Source organism: Pleurodeles waltl, chromosome 10 (assembly GCF_031143425.1).
Source record: "Pleurodeles waltl isolate 20211129_DDA chromosome 10, aPleWal1.hap1.20221129, whole genome shotgun sequence".
In the NCBI taxonomy this organism is placed as follows: Eukaryota; Metazoa; Chordata; class Amphibia; order Caudata; family Salamandridae; genus Pleurodeles; species Pleurodeles waltl.
The window spans coordinates 299,372,165-299,388,428 of NC_090449.1; the positions used below are offsets into that span (position 1 = coordinate 299,372,165).

Genomic DNA, 16,264 nt, shown 5'->3' on the forward strand with positions numbered 1-16,264 from the left:
CCGGCACACTTCAAAGTGGTTAGGGTGGTTAAGTAAGTAGTAAATGAATCCTTAAATACAAAATAAAAAATCTTCTGTACTTACTAATCACATCAGAAATTGGCCCAGCCCGGCCTCAATCGGGCGATGACAGGTGAAGACGGGCCCGTGAAGTGTGCAATAGTTATGAGGCCAGGTAGGTGGAAAGGGAGCCTGGGGGATTAAGTCCCACTCCTGGCTTCAGCGTTTTAGAGCCTCGCAACAGCTGCCAGCCTCATTTGTACCACTTCACCCAATCCTGGCTCTTGAGCTTACAGCAGGTGCATTCTGGTACCTGCATTTCTCTGTGACAAATATGAACCTAAGCTACAGGTTTGCACCTTATCGCACAGAATTTAAAGTGCCACTTGCTAAAAACTAAAACTTGCTGAGGGCGCTGCACATCACTTGGCAGCTCTGTAAACAACGTCTCTGACGCACTCCGGTAACAACGCAACAGAACCAGGTCCTGGGCGTCGTTAAGAGTGGCGCTTCCGGTCCAGGCACTAGCAATGGGAGAGAGACCTTTAAGTGTTTCTTGACTCTAGTTTAAGTTAAGTTTGCGCCTTAGTTATTTAAATCTTTTTTTAAATCGCTATGATCAATGTGCCAGACATACACACAAGTAAAAATTTATCTGAGGTAGATTTCAGAAGCACTTCTTGCACCGGAAATGTGGTTTCCCTTCACGCTGGCCTCACTGTTCCGCTTTAGCGAGTGTATACTCGCTTACCCCCTGCACCTTTATTTTCCATTTTAAGCACTGAGTCCAGATGAAAACAAGCTACGGGGAACTTGTGATGGCTAGAAGACGGTCTGCGGGAGTGCCAGCCAGAGGCGCAAACCTGGCCCCTGAGAGTAGTGGCTGAGTGGAGTGTGTGGAGGTGAGGTGGCTGGTGCGGCTCAATCGGTGCCCCTTGGGGGGACAGACAGGACTAGCCGCTTGTACCACTTCTCTCTCTACTGCCTTGTTTATTTAGAACTGCTGCAGTGGTAAAGCAGAGATATGTTTTGCTACAGATTCCTTTTCAGACCTTCCTCTGAAACAATTGTTGTCTCCAATATAAGCCGCAGTAGAGAGGAGGAAAAGCAGAACGCCATTATCCTTGTGTCTTTCCTTGCAGCTCCGTACTACCGGGTAGAGTCCGGAAGGCACCGTACGTAGGGGCAAGCAGATTAAAACAGAGTTACGGGAAAGCTAAGCAAGGGCAGAAGGGCAGCCAAGGGTGGTGGTTCCGTCACATGGCAAGGCAACAGGGGGGCAGTGCGGGAGTGTGGGCAATTCAGGCAGCAACCGTAGGTAACAGCTGACAAACTGGCAAATGGGTGCCAGCCAAAATACTACGACGGGCTCCCGGCGCCGTACTAGTCAAAGCTCAATGCTCAGTTCTCGATTTTCTGCCCTCTCTGCCCGTTCTGCTCACTCTGTGGTATTCCGTTTCCCTGCCCCGCCCCGTACTGATCAACCTGCTCCCCAGGTTGGGTATTCTCGGCAGCCGAGTGTGTGTCCGGAGCACTGATCCGCTATTTGTGGCGGTGTCAGGTCTTTGATTGCAGGCGGCGCTCATCGATGCCTGAAGGGGGCTGCAAGTACAGGCTGCCAGTGCCGAATGTACCTGGTTGGAAGTGATTCTCAGCACCTCTTATGGGGTTGCAGTCCTGCTTCGCTGTGCGTGTCGGAGTCAGGAATTGGGAAGCATGACTACTGGCCTCACCTTTATGGAGCTGAGGCGCATTCCCGATTCCTGCAAATACTCAGGGAAAAAATTACCACCCCGCTTTCGTCTTCCTCTCCTTTCCTCAAGTTTTCCCCTGTATTCCATCACATGAGGCTTCTCCCCTCCTTCTATTTCTCCCACTGTTCGAGATTGCAGTCTATTTTTATTGTTGATGTCTTTCATTCCTTTTGTTCACCCCACCCACCTTCCTGTGCTTCTCCTTTCTTTGATTCTTAACTCCTTTAACCCTGTCTTCTTTCTTTCTCTAGGTTCTTATTGTGCATGTCAACTTGCATTAGTGAAGCCCTGCAGGACGTTCCTTCCTGATCTTTGTGGGGTAATACAGCCCCTAACTCTACTCCATTTGCATCTTTCTGGAGTATGAAAGGTTTTGCAAAATTTGAGTGTTTCAGTCTTGACTAGAAGAAATTAATTTCTTCAAGAAGTTGAAAGCCTGGCAATCTTTGGGATTAAGTTGTCTTAAAAGTTTATTGCTATTATAGTTCTTTTTAATCAAATCTTTAAGATGTGTCGGGCACTGGGAAAAACAGGGAATAAATCGGCAATAATATCCAATGACACCCAAACAGGCCAAGAGACACCTTCTAGTACATGGGAAGAGAGCACTTTTGATAAACACCACTTTTTCCTTTTGGGGGTTATAGGAGCCCCTTTTCTGACAGGCACCTTAAGTATTATACCTGTTACGTGACAACTTAATTTTTTTGGATTTACTTTCAGTCCCCCTTGATTGAGAGCACTGAGGACTGCTAGTATGTGGCGTAAATGTTTGTTCCATGTGAAATATAGATTATAATATCATTGATATAAGGTGCACCTTACTTTGTGGTAAGGCTACCACATTCTTTGAATCATGGCTGGAGCACCATGAAGGCCAAATGGAAGGACAGTAAACTGATATAACGAATGGGAATCAAAACGTTGGTCTTCTGCTTATCCATTAAAAGGCATTTGCTAGTAACCCTTACAGAGGCCAAGAGTGTTCATGAACTAGGCCCTGCCAAACTTCTCTACCATTTCATCTATCCTTGGTAAATGGCATGTATCAAATTTTGATATTTTGTTCATCAGCCCAAAATCTATGCAAAATTGAATGGAACCGTTCACTTTGGGGACTAGTACCATTGTAGAATTCCTACTGCTATTAGAGGCATAAATGACTCCTAACTCTAACTTGGCCTTTACCAGTTTGTCTATAGTGGCTTGCCTCAGGTATTCTATAAGGCTTTAGCTTAACCACTTTACCGGATTATGTAGCTATGTGATATTGAATGACATTCATGTGGCCATGGGTCATGAAAAAATGTCAGGGAAACTGTCTAAAGCTCCGAGCAGCTCTTTCTTTTTTCCCTAGTCTGGCTGTTCATCAGTGCAAGTTATTTCTGGGGTGGTTTGGCAAAGAAAATTTCTTGTTGATACTGTTCGGTTATGGCCTTCCCATTTAAAAAAAATATAATATTGATAAGATTATTAGGGTTTCCTTATGTTTCCCCTCCCAATTCTAGCCAATAAGCGACTTGGGTTATTTTATCCAGGATCTGATGAGGCCCTTGTCTTATTCTCAGAAGTAGATAGAAGTGATAACACTAGATTCCTTTGTTGAAAGACCCTTAGTTTCACATTTCTGTTATAGAGAGTTTTCTGTTCCTACTGGTGTTCTTATACATTCTTCTGTACCAGTTTTCCCATTTTCCACCATGTGGCTCCTAATTGAACATACTCCAGGAGGGGTTTAGTGGTATTTGGTTCACTCTCCAAACCTCAGGTGTCATACCTACCAGAGTGCTGGGTTTTTGTTCAAAAGTAATTTGAATGGGGAATGACCTGTTGTTTCTACTCTGGACACTGAATATCAAACAAGACAAGAGATAACATTTGATTCTAATCCCTAGATTCAAGACCCACCAGTTTTGTGAGCCCACCTCAAAAGGGAATTATAGTGCTAAACCAAACCATCTGTTTTGGGTTGGTAAGTATAAATTTGTCTTATCTCTAATTGGGAACATATCTGAGCCATCAAGAGAGACATAAAGGGAATCCCTGATTTGTTAAAAATCTCCTGGGTTAATTCTATTCTCAAAAGAACATCCAACACAGCATTAGAAACTTGAATAGTGTTTGGTTTGCATTAAGCTTCCAAAATCTCTTCTAAACAAAAAAAATGGGCTTTGAGCCTACCTATTACTTACCATTACGCACCATTGTTGGCTCCCACGTCACTCTTGTTTCCATGATTCTTATTGGACAGAGCCTCTTCTTCAGCTTCCTCCTGGGGCTTTGTGTGTGTACTTGCTGTGGAGAATTGACCAAGTACAGCTTCCTGTCTGTGGCCAGTGTCTTTCCACTGGCCGCAGGCTCCTTCACTTTCACTTTTTAACATGCATTCTGTCTCCCTCCCCTGCCCTCCTCCTGCTGTTACTAATCCCTCATGTTGCTCTTCCTACTGTCATTGTTCCTTATCCCCAAGCCCCCACTTCCCTCCTCCCACTGTCCTTGTCATGTAAAAAAGAAAAGTCAATAGAGCGCACATATGCAAAACCTGCTGGCTTTGTCAATGCTTGTTATTGCTGATGTCTGTCCCTGCTTCTGTTTCCGCCCCTCTTTCCTGCAGTTGCCTTTTCTTTATTTCTGAACTTCTTTGACCCTGCCCTCTTTGTTTTTCTATGTCCCTACTGTGTGAATAAGGCCTCCGTTGGAGAAGCCCTGCAGAAGCTTTCAGGTAGGTGTTTTTTTGTGTTGTAATGGCATGTCCTCGGAGTGGCAGAGTGTCCCAGATTGCCAGAAAACACAGCCAGTAGCCTGAGAGGCACACACAGGGAAGATACCCCTGTCTAAGCTTACTCCAGTTTTGAGACAAAAAGAGAGACAGTTGTTCTCTGGAACAGATGGAGGAAACGGATGTCAGCACACCCACTTTATCCATTTCTGGGAGGATGCATTGCACAAGAGCTGGCATATCAACTGTAAACTCAAGCAGACAAGACAGAGTTTCATGACCACAGGAACCCTTTTTCTGTTGCAACACACGGCTGACAGAAGAAATTATGGATCTCGTTAGCAGCCTAAGACTTAGGAGTAATGTGGAAAAGAGCAATAGGCTGTCTGTAAAATCAGTGGCCCACAAAGCACAGGGGCTTACCAGAACTAATACAGTAGTAGACAGGACACCCCACCAAGAAGAAATACACTACAGAAGTCTGAAGCAAAGAAATAAAATTGATCCAGTGGATGACTTCCACAATAGTACACACTCCATCGTCTAACAAACAACTGAACAACTGTATATATTGAAGATCAGCTTAAAAAGAAGGTAAAAGAGACTAGAAGCCTACAAATATCAGCAGAGGGAGGAAAGCCTAAGCCATACAGACTCCACATTGAGATCATCCCTCAACCTTGGGACTCTGAGCTATCATAAAACAACAATTCCAAGCTGCCAGGATATGTCTGGTTTGGGATCACAATCTGAAGCTTGCAAAGAAATAGACTTTGCAGTAGACAAATACAAATCTACATCACTGAGGGGGATGCAGAAAGAACAATAGACAAGCCGAGTCATCACCAGACCATCGGAGGGATATCGGGATAGAAGGCAATCGAGTCTGACTTCCAAAAATCAACAAGTGACTTCAGATGGTGTGTTGTTAGCAGAGAACAAAGTGACAGGTACATTGGTGGGAGAAAGGTCACCGAAATGAAACAATACATGGTACTGGACTCAGGACGCAAGACAAATTGCTTTGAGGGCATCAGTGACAAGCATATTGCTGTGCCGAGTGCACATCTGAGTCTTCACCAGGACACAGGCATCGCATGTTATGAGAAACAAAACGTTTCAACTATCAAAGAACTTCCCAAGCAAAACATAACTGGGAAGTAGCAAAGTACAACTTCGTTAACTGAAGTGACATCAGAGTGACACAGAATAAAAGGAAACATCACCAAAAATAAAGGTTACTTTCAAATTTTGAAATATGGGTACACGATTTGAAGGAAGATACAAAACCACATACAAAAAGCAAAGTTTAAAAGCTAATCCGTTCTTTCGGAAGAATGCAAAATCATTGGGTAAAGAAAATGAGGTGACAGATATTCTCCGACGAGTACACAAGAAAACATCAGGTAAACTAAGAAAAAACAAAAACACAAATGAGTTACAACTCAACAAGAGTGACCAAGAAGAACGTACCAAGAAAACACCTTTCTCAGACAGTTATGATAAAGCAGAAATCATTCAAGCAGAAAGAAAGGAGAAATTAGAAAGAAGATGCCTATCTCACATCTGGACAACAATGATACAGAAACCACATTACATACAATGCAAGTAGAAGAAGTTGGAAATTGTGAGGACTCATTGTCAGAAGACATGGACTCAAACAGTTACAAACTTGTCATTAACTGGGATGAACTCTCCCATCCAAGGAGCATAGAAAACATGGCCCAACCCATAAGCCTCATCAGTGCAAAAAAGTTCTTTCTTATCAACCTGCAACAACTGCCGTTCCTCGAAGTACAAAAACCCAATTTAGCTTATAATAGAGTATGGAGCACAACAGTTAAAAGCACAGAGTTGACTTAAACTTGGTGAAAAGAATACATGTACCAGAATGCAGCTGGAAAAAAAAACTGTCTCCTACTAGGCACGAACTCAGTTACCCTTATTAGCTATATGAAGAGGACACAGTTATCAGTAATAAATATTATTGGTCCTACGAAAGAAGGGATCTCGGCAGGATTGAAGCATGCCCCAGTTCCACCTCATGGAAACGTAAGCAAGCATGATTACCCCAAGGAAGTAAGCTACGAGAGCCAATTTATAGAATCCCAAAATTGTTTAACAGTGCTTTCGATTCCACCACTCAGAGGCAGTGGATTCCAATGTCATCATATATCAGAAATGAGTGAAGAGGAGCATGCTCTGTCTCTGAAAGACAAAGTGTGACGCAAAACTGAGGCGACAGCTACGTCCTACCAAACCTAGACATGGCCGAAACTGTTGAATTCAGAAACAACAACAGAAAGACCAAGAGTCAAAGAGATGAGAAAAAATATAATATAATCAACAAATTTTGTACCAACATATAGGTGAACCATGGACCCAAGATACACTCTTATTGATGAAGTTTTGGCTAGAAGATAAAGAAAAAGCTGACTCCCAGTCCCACTAATTACAGCAACCAACAAATCTTTGCAGTCCAGACTAAGCAACCATATAAATCCCAGAGACCACCAGAAACACTAAGGAAATGCACCCTCCTGACTACTTTCATCAGGAGCAAACTTTTGGGAAAAAATGAATAGCTTCAAAATCATGATTCCTGAACAGTGTGGGTATCTGAAGTAAACTAGATCTAGATTGTATTCCTTTTCTAACTACCCACTCAATTATGGCTTTACAAGAAACATGGTTTGTGACTTCCTGGGAACCACAGGGCTTCATAAACCACACTTTACAATACATTTCAAACAGAAATTGGAAGAATTTAGCAGGACTCCAGATCAGTTGAGGTAGTCCATTTGAAGAAAATACATACCCAGGGGAATTCACCTTAAACTTCACCCAAGCAGCTGTGGTAAAGACCTTCTCAGACCTAGACATAATTTTCTATAAAAACTATGGCCCTGATTACAACCCTGGCGGTCGGTGCTAAAGCGGAGGAGGAGGGGGACACAGTGGAGGCAGTGGATGTTGTTGTGTCTGCATGGGGATGGTGCTTGTGTGAGTGCCTGTGAGATGAAGTGTGGTGCTTGTGTTTGACTGAGCCACTTCTGTGTGTCGATTTGGGTGAATGCTAGTCTGAAGGTGTGCTTGGGATAGGCTGGGGTTGAGGGGATTGGGACTGGGTAGGGGAAGTTGGAGGGGGGAGGCTGGATAGAGGGACAATGGCTGCCATCAATGTGGAAGCCAGAGCCTGAAATGCTCTCTGTTGGGCCGCCACGCCAGAACGAATGCCCTCCAGGAATGCATTTGTTTGCTGCAAATGCCTCTTGACACCCTGGATGGCATTCAGAATGGTTGACTGCCCAACAGTGAGGGATCTCAGGAGGTCAATAGCCTCCTCACTGAGGGCAGCAGGGCTGACTGGGGCAGGGCCTGAGGTGCCTGGGGCGAAGGAGATGCTCACCCTCCTGGGTGAGCGGGCACGGAAACATGCTGAGGGGCTGCTGGGAGGGCGGTGCTGGTGGGGGGGGTGGCGGCTGTACCTGTTGTTGGGGTGGGCACAGAGGTGTCCGCAACTGCCAGGGAGCTTTCATCGGAAGAGGAGTCCCTGTCTGTAGTGTCCCCGCCTGTCCCTGTCGTGGTGCTCCCCTCACCCTCCGTCCCACTGATGCCCTCACCGTCGGTGGATTCGGCCTCCAGGCCCATGTTGGATGCAGCTCCCTCCGTCGCCGATGCCTCTGGTCCTCCGCCAGATGATGCTAATGCACACAAGGACAGGGTGACAAAACAAAAAGGGGGGGGGGGGAGACAGAGAATACACTTGGTCAATGCCAGCAACAACACTACCGTACACAAAACACAGGGAGCAGCCCTATGCACTAGGCCATGCACTACCAGTTACAAAGAGAGTCACCAGCCCATGGGGTACATAGCATAACGCCATCAGCTTCATACCTGAAACAAACAGGGCCCTGACCAGTAGGAGATGCCCACTAACACCATTGGGGTTGGAGTGCTTCAGAGCCTGCCCAAAAAGGGACCTACCCTGCCAAGTTCGCCCTGGCCTAGGGGTACCCATAGTCCACATCCCACCCAGGTAAAACCTTAACGTGTGCAAAGTCATGATTCTGAATTCGTACTCACCCCCTTGTGGCTGCTGTGATGCTCTCAAGCGCCCATCCAACTCCGGATAGGCCACCGCCAGGATGCGGAACATCAGGGGGGTCAAGGTACGACGGGCACCCCTTCCTCGTTGGGAGGCCAGCCCCAGCTGGGCATCTGCCGTCTTCCTTGCCCAGCGGCGCAGGTCCTCCCACTGTTTGCAGCAGTGGGTGCTCCGCCTGTCAAAGACCCTCAGGGTCCACACCTCCTTAGCGATGGCACACAAAATACCTTTTTTCTGATGGGCGCTGACCTGCAGGAAAAATACAGCAGAAAAGGGATTAGTCATACCATCCGGACTGTCATACTCATGGCCCACCATATCCCTCCCATCCCCTTACGCACATACATTGACCACCATACATGCAGCATTCTGCCCAGGACACCTCAGCCCCCGATACATGTGGCTTACACACACAGCAGTCCATACAGTTATGGTCCACTCATCATGCTCTCAGTGTACTCACCTGTTTGTCTGGAGGACCATAGAGTAAAGTGTACTGGGGTAGGTCCCCATCCACCAGCCTCTCCAACTTCTCCTAAGTGAAGGCAGTGGCCCTTTCCCCAGACACATGAGCCATTTTCGCTTCCAGACACAGGTCACAGCAGCACTTGCAGTGTAGGTCCTCTCCTGTTGAAGGTCAGGTAGCAAGTGAGTGAATAGATAGAAAATGGCAGTCATGTCTGCGGCGGTGCGTACCGTCACCGCCGGTGCACATCGCCATTGGCTCCTGGAACCCATAGGCCCTAATGTTAACCAATGCAAAGTTGTGCGGCGGTCGTAGACCGCAACAGCACACAACGCCAGCGGAATTACCTCATTTCCACTTGTCACTCCTCACACGTCAGGCAGCCGCCATTTCAGGGGGGCACAGGGTATGGTACCTAACTGCATCACAGCAGACATTGGCACATCAACTGACTCTCAGATTCACATAGTGGTTCTGTAAATGAAGAGATGCATCATTATTTCAATAGATGTGTGAATATGACCCTCTGCTCACCGTTTTCCTCCCTAGACTTCAAACGCTGAGGATGAATATGAGATGGAGACATCCTCCAGTTTACAGACCCCTGGTGGACCTGGCGACAATGGAGGACAGACACATTATCCTAACCTACAGACTTGATAGGGCCACAATCCAAGAACTGTGTGCCCAATTGGAGCCAGACCTGATTTCAGCTATCCGCCAGCCCACAGGTATCCCCCCTCTAGTGCAGGTCCTGTCAGTGCTCCATTTCCTGGCAAGTGGTTCCTTCCAAACAACAGTGGCCATGGCATCAGGGATGTCTCAGCCAATGTTCTTCAACGTGTTGACCAGAGTGTTGTCTGCCCTGCTGAAACACATGTGCAGCTACATCGTATTCCCCCAGGTGGGTGATTTGGCCACAGTGAAGGCTAACTTTTATGTCCTGGGGTATATCCCCAATATCATTGGTGCCATTGATGGTACCCATGCAGCATTTTCCCCCCCCTGGAGAAATGAACAAGTGTTCAGGAATAGAAAAAGCTATCACTCTCTGAATGTGCAGATGGTGTGTATGGCGGACCAGTACATCTCCCATGTGAATGTCAAGTATCCTGGCTCTGTGCATGACACCTTTATCTTGAGGAATAGTAGCATCCCATATGTGATGGCTCAACTCCAGAGGCACCGGGTGTGGCTAATAGGTGAGCCCAAGGTCCCCACCCAGTATATGTTGGTGAATGTGTAAGGGGTTGTCCCTAAGGGTGAGTGTGGGGCTAACAGGTATCCCTCGATATTTGCAGGTGACTCTGGTTACCCCAACCTCTCATGGCTACTGACCCCAGTGAGGAATGCCAGGACAAGGGCAGAGGAACACTACAATGAGGCACATGGGCTAACAAGGAGGATAATTGAAAGAACCTTTGGCCTCCTGAAGGCCAGGTTCAGGTGCCTCCATCTGACTGGTGGATCCCTGTATTACTCACCCAAGAAGGTGTGCCAGATCATCGTTGCATGTTGCACAACCTGGCCTTGAGACACCAGGTGCCTTTTCTGCAGGAGGATGAGCCTGGAGATGGTCTTGTGGCAGCGGTGGAGCCTGTGGACAGTTAGGAAGAGGAGGCAAAGGATGAAGATCTGGACAACAGAAGTTCTCTCATACAGCAGCACTTCCAGTGACACACAGGTAAGACACTGTAACTTCACTTTACATTGCAGTTTTGTGTTGGACATTGGACATGACAGCTTGAGTTCCCTGTGTCTCTGGCCACTTACTGTCCCTTTGGCATCTCTATTTTGAGATCTCGGTGCCCCACTCTGGCTCCTGGTGTGTTTACTGCTGGCCACTATAGACCATACCAATGTATATATAACTGTACATATACATATGAATTGCAATGTTTACAGATTGTTGAACTAATACATATTTCAATCAATTGACAGAATCTAGACTTGTATTTGTTCCAAGGGGGGTTTATTTTAGTACTAAGCGGTTGAGAGGGATGTGCAATAGGCTGGGGTGATGGTGGAGGAATGTCCAGTTAGAGTCCAGTCTCTTTGTATCACAGGTGCATTGTCCAATGGGGCATAGGAAGGGGAGCAATGGCAGTTCAAGGTGGACAGGGTAACAGAGTGGGACACAAGGGTCACAATCAGGTGAGTCTAATTTCCTGGCGGGGGTCTAGGCAATGTTCTCTGGCTTCTGCCTTGATCGCAGGGACCGTTTGCAGGGTGGTTCTCCATCTGCAGGGGGTGGGGTGCTGGTGGCCTGTTGTTCCAGTGGTGGCGCCTCCTGTCCACTAGCGCCGGCAGAGGTGGAGGGCTGTTTTCGGTGTGGCTAGTGTCACGGGCCCGTTGGTGTGCCACTGCTTCTCTCATGGTGTTGGCCGTGTCAGCCAGCACCCCTGCAATGGTGACCAGGATGGTGTGGATTTGCTTGAGTGGTGGACACACTGCTGATTGACGTGTCCTGGGAACAGTGGTATGGGCCCGCTGGGTGGGTGCTGTGCTGGGGTTTCCTGAGGGGGGAGGGTCTATAGTGGTATGGGACTGTGGCAGGGTACCCGACTTTCCAGAGGTCCCTGATGGGCCAGGTTGGTTATCGTGATCCTGGCATTCAGAGGTTCTGTCATCATTGTGGGCCTCTTCTGTGGGGGGACTGGATGTTGGTGGCACCTCCTCTCCGGTGACGTTGAGTGGGGGTCCTGTGGGGATGTAAATGCAGTGTTGTTGTATCTGCATGTGCCATCTTGTGCATGGGTGTGTTTCCCTGTATGGTTGTGATTGCCCTGTCAGCTTTGCCTTGTGTGCATGGTGATTTTGTGGGCTAGGTGATTCTTTCTAATGGGCATGCTTTAGTGATGGGTGTCCATGCAGGTCTGTGATGGGTGTCCATGCATAGGTGTTGCTTGCAGGGCTTGGTATTGGGATGAGTGGGTTATGATATTGGGGTATATGTGAGGTGGTGGAGTGATGGGGGTGAGGGTAGGGGTAGGAGTTTGTGATGGCATGCAGGTAGAGTGGGGGATATAGTAGTTAAGATTTGACTTACGCTATTCCTGCGAGGCCCTCAGGATGCATTATTGCCAAGACTTGCTCCTCCCATGTTATTAGTTGTGGGGGAGGAGATGGGTGTCCACCGCCAGTCCTCTGTACGGCTACCTGGTGTCTTGCAACCACGGAACGCACCTTCCTCAGTAGGTCGTTCCACCTCTTCCTGTTCTCATCCCTTGTTGTGGGGTGCTGTCTCATGGCTTTGACCCTGTCCACGACTCTCCGCCCTAGCTCCATCTTCCTCGCAATGGACGTCTGCTGCACCTGTGATCCGAATAGCTGTGGCTCTACCCGGATGATTTGCTCCACCATGACCCTTAGCTCCTCCTCTGAAAACCTGGAGTGTCTTTGGGGTGCCATGGATGTGGTGTGAGTGGTATGTGTGAGGATGTGTAGGGTGATGTGTTGTGGTGTGTGCTGTGAGGTGCATGGATGGTGTATGGGTGATGGTGTTCTGTGGCTCAGATTGAGTGGGTGCTCCTGGCTTCTCTCGCTCTCTGTTATCTATCTTTTTTTTATGTTAAAGGGTTTTGGGTAATGTGGATGTGTGTTTTATAGTGATGTGGGTGTGTGGGTGTGGTGTGTGTATGTGTGTCAGGTGTGTGTAGTTTGAATTGTCCAATTTGGTATCGTTTTTTAAGTGTGTGTGTATTTTGAGCGCGGCAGTGTGTCCTGCCAATGGTTTACAGCGGTTGAAAGACCGCTGCGGTAATTCGTGGGTCCTGATACTGTGGGCGTATTCCTTTTTGCGTAACGGTGTGGGTTTTGGTACCGCCAGTTTATCACTGACCTTTGGTCTGGCGGACTTGTGTGGGTGTCTGTATAGTGGCGGATTTCCCTGTGTGGGTCATAATACCTGTAGTGGTATACTGCCGCGGTCACGCGGCCGTCAGCACGGCAGTAGGTGGCATTTACCGCCAATGTTGTAATAAGGGCTATGTCTCCACTAACACCAGCAGTTTGGCACAAAGCTTGATTCATTACATAGGGCCTTAAAAAGCTACAGCAATAATTGTGAAAATGGCATCATTACTATATGTGGAGATTTCAATCTAAAACTTTTAACAGTAACGATTATCACAACATTCAGAAAGAATGGGGAGTACTTTCACATGGGTATCAAAGTAAAGACAAAAAAGGTACAATCCTGGAACAAATTCTTTCTGTGAATAAGTTAGTTGGGATGTTGAACTCCATGTCGGTAATCACCCATTAACTCCAACCTTCTTTTTCACTTGGGGCTCTGTCCATATTCAACGACATCTTTGTGCATGTTCAATATGACAAATGCCTCAAGGAAATTATGATTCCATAGCACCAAAAGAGGGATCATATTGCCCTAGTTCTGAACCTCTTACTTAATATAAAAGATACAGCTCACAAACCATGCAAGTCAGAATTAAGAATATGAAACAAACAAAACCAAGCTATGATGGGATACAAGGATTAACTATCAAACTTCATTAGTAGATCTCCAGAGCACTAAGTTGAACCTGGAGCAGCTGTAATAGGGAATGAATAAAGCAACAGACCCGGCTTCCTGTTTGAAACTCATCTAAAAATATCAGCACCACTAACATGCAAAGTTTCTGCAAAAAGGACGTTAAATAAGAAACAGCAATCATTTGTGTTTTGACAAGCATAAAACGAAATCCAGCACCTTCTCGCCCTAGGGCAAAATGATGGATCAAATGTAAAAAATCTAAAAAAGAGACATACAAACCTTAGCCAAGTCAATAAAAAAGAAATCACAAAGTACCAAAGGTACTCAATGGTTCTAAGAGTTAACTTCAAACACCACAGGAAATCTGCAGAACAAAAACAATGGCAACATATCAGCAGAAGAATGGGTAGCACATTTCCAAAAACATTGACTGGGAGATTGCCCACTTCCCAGAAATCACTAATCAAACATCTAAGGATGCAATGAAGAACAGCCGTCTAGACCAGCGGTTGCTCCTCCTCTCTGGAGGAGGAGCGTCACCCTTCAGCCAGAAGCAGCAGCTGCAAAACATTAAAAATAGGACGTCTCGGGCTGGCCAAACACACATGCGCACTGAGCTCTCTGAAACCCAGCACTGTGTTGCCGGGTTGGAGAGAGCAGACACATGCTTCCAGTCTGCCTGGGAGCACCAAGCCAGGGAGCTCTGGCCAATCCTAATGCTACTTTCATGCTGCCAGAATCATGAGAGCAGTGTTAGGATTGGCCGCAGGGAGCCTGTGCCTGCTGTGGAGCCAGAAGAGTGGCGCAGTGGCGGGGAGTCAGGTAAGTTTTTATTTTTTAAATCTTTCTGTTTGTCTTGTTTTGCCCTGCCCTTTCTCGCACCATAACTGGACTGGTTCACATGGGAGTATTTCTCTAATTAATGTGAGGCCTAAACATAGACATGAGTCTGAGTTGATTCCATCGAAGTATTTTAAACATTTTGCTAGCTGATGGTCATCAATCTTTTCTGATGCATTTACATTCTTTACCAACACAGGATCCTTCTCTGAAAAAAGAAGTTTCCTTGAACTACTCTAAAAAAAAGCAAACCACTTGAACCAGGCTCCAAAAGGCCAATAAGCCTAACTTAAGCCTAACAACCAAGGAGGAGAAAAGATTATCAAAAATACTGTTAAATTACCTGAATGAGTAGTCCACAAAAGGACAAGAGCCTAAACCCTTGTGATGCTGAAGTCTTCTCTTCTGAGACCTCCCCTATGAACATGGAAATTACAGTTGATGATCTCCCTTCTCCACAGGGCTATCCGACCCACTGGCCCTTTAAAATTTTACTGACTGAGTCTGAAGGACCAAGAACCTCCTCTTGGATGGGGTCTTATCAGGGAGCAGATTGGGCGAAAGGTGGATGTGGAAAGACAACAACTCCAGAAACGTTTAAGGCAGATTCCACCACATCACGAGGAGGAGGAAGTGAAGACACCATGCAGCATTTGAGGAAAGATGAGAAACCCACACTACGTCACACAGAGAGGCAACCCTGGGTACGTGAGCCGGCGAAGACCAGTTTCCCAAAGGAGCTGAGGATGCTGTACAGCCTACTTGGAAGATGGTAGGGGACCGCAACACTAACCAATACACCGCCGGTCTGCTGAGAGTCCTGGCCACATTCCTGGAGGAGCGTGGCTCAGGCAGGTGTGTGACTGTCTCCAGAGTTGGGGTGGAGGGAAGAAAATCAGCGGGAACCTTTAACTAACTTCATCAATAACAATGCACTTGGTGATGGGTAAACGGTGAAAGGGGAAAACTCATATCCTCTTTAAAAAGTGACAAACCATACACTTAACAGGAGCATAATTCTCCAAGTTCAATTTCACGTTTTGGTGGACCAAATATCGGAAGCATGAGGGAACGTGTTCCTGATAAGAAAACTGATAACTATAAGAAAGGAAAAAGAGAATAGTTAGCTTACATGCCTCCTTTGTTTTTTGGGAAAAACGGCAGTGGAGACTCCGGGATGGGGACCTAAGATGAAAGAAAATCAAAAAGATAGTCAAGCATATGTTTTGAAACTTAAAGAAGAGCAGAAAAAGACTCTCACTTATCCTCACATGTGTTTCTCTAGTGCTATTAAATCACCTTATTACCTACCGCTCACCTAAATCCTGATAAGTGGTGGGTACTGCGGGCATTAGTGGCATCAGTGACATGATGGAGAACCTTATACATCAGCTCTGAGAAGGCCAAGGTAAACTGGAATGGGCCATGGAGAAACCAATGACTCATGTGGACATTGATCGCACATGATCAAGGCAAGAATATAGCCAAATTGTCTGAGGGACAGATGCAGCGTGTTATGGGACTGTCTCAGAGCAGGGGATTTTCTGCCTCAGGACCAGTAGTACCCTTGCAAAAGTACATAAGTGGAGAAGATCCCATTGCTTTCTTTCTTAATTGTGAATGAGCTGCGAGAGCCAGTTCGTGGCAATCAGACAGGTGGCCTTTTTATCTCGCCCTGTTGTTAACTGGGGAAGCACACTCTGCTTATCAGTACGCCAATAATGATGGAACAATCTTCAATGCCGACCTTAAAACAAAATCATCCTCGATCAACTGGGAGTAGATGATGAAACCCATAGGGTTAAGTTTAAGAAGGAAAGAGGAGTACCTGGAGATACCCCCAAAACGTTTTATAAGATGAAGAATGCAACAGATAGTT

General features: G+C 46.5%; 1 long non-coding RNA gene across 1 annotated transcript; it reads left to right on the forward strand.

Annotated features, from left to right (window-relative positions):
* The first annotated feature begins 801 nt into the window (after nucleotides 1-801).
* On the forward strand, nucleotides 802-14,651 carry LOC138260749 (uncharacterized). Its single transcript, XR_011198959.1, has 3 exons — nucleotides 802-902; nucleotides 3,650-3,726; nucleotides 14,585-14,651. It is a non-coding gene; the product is annotated as an uncharacterized lncRNA (long non-coding RNA).
* The last annotated feature ends 1,613 nt before the right edge of the window (nucleotides 14,652-16,264 follow it).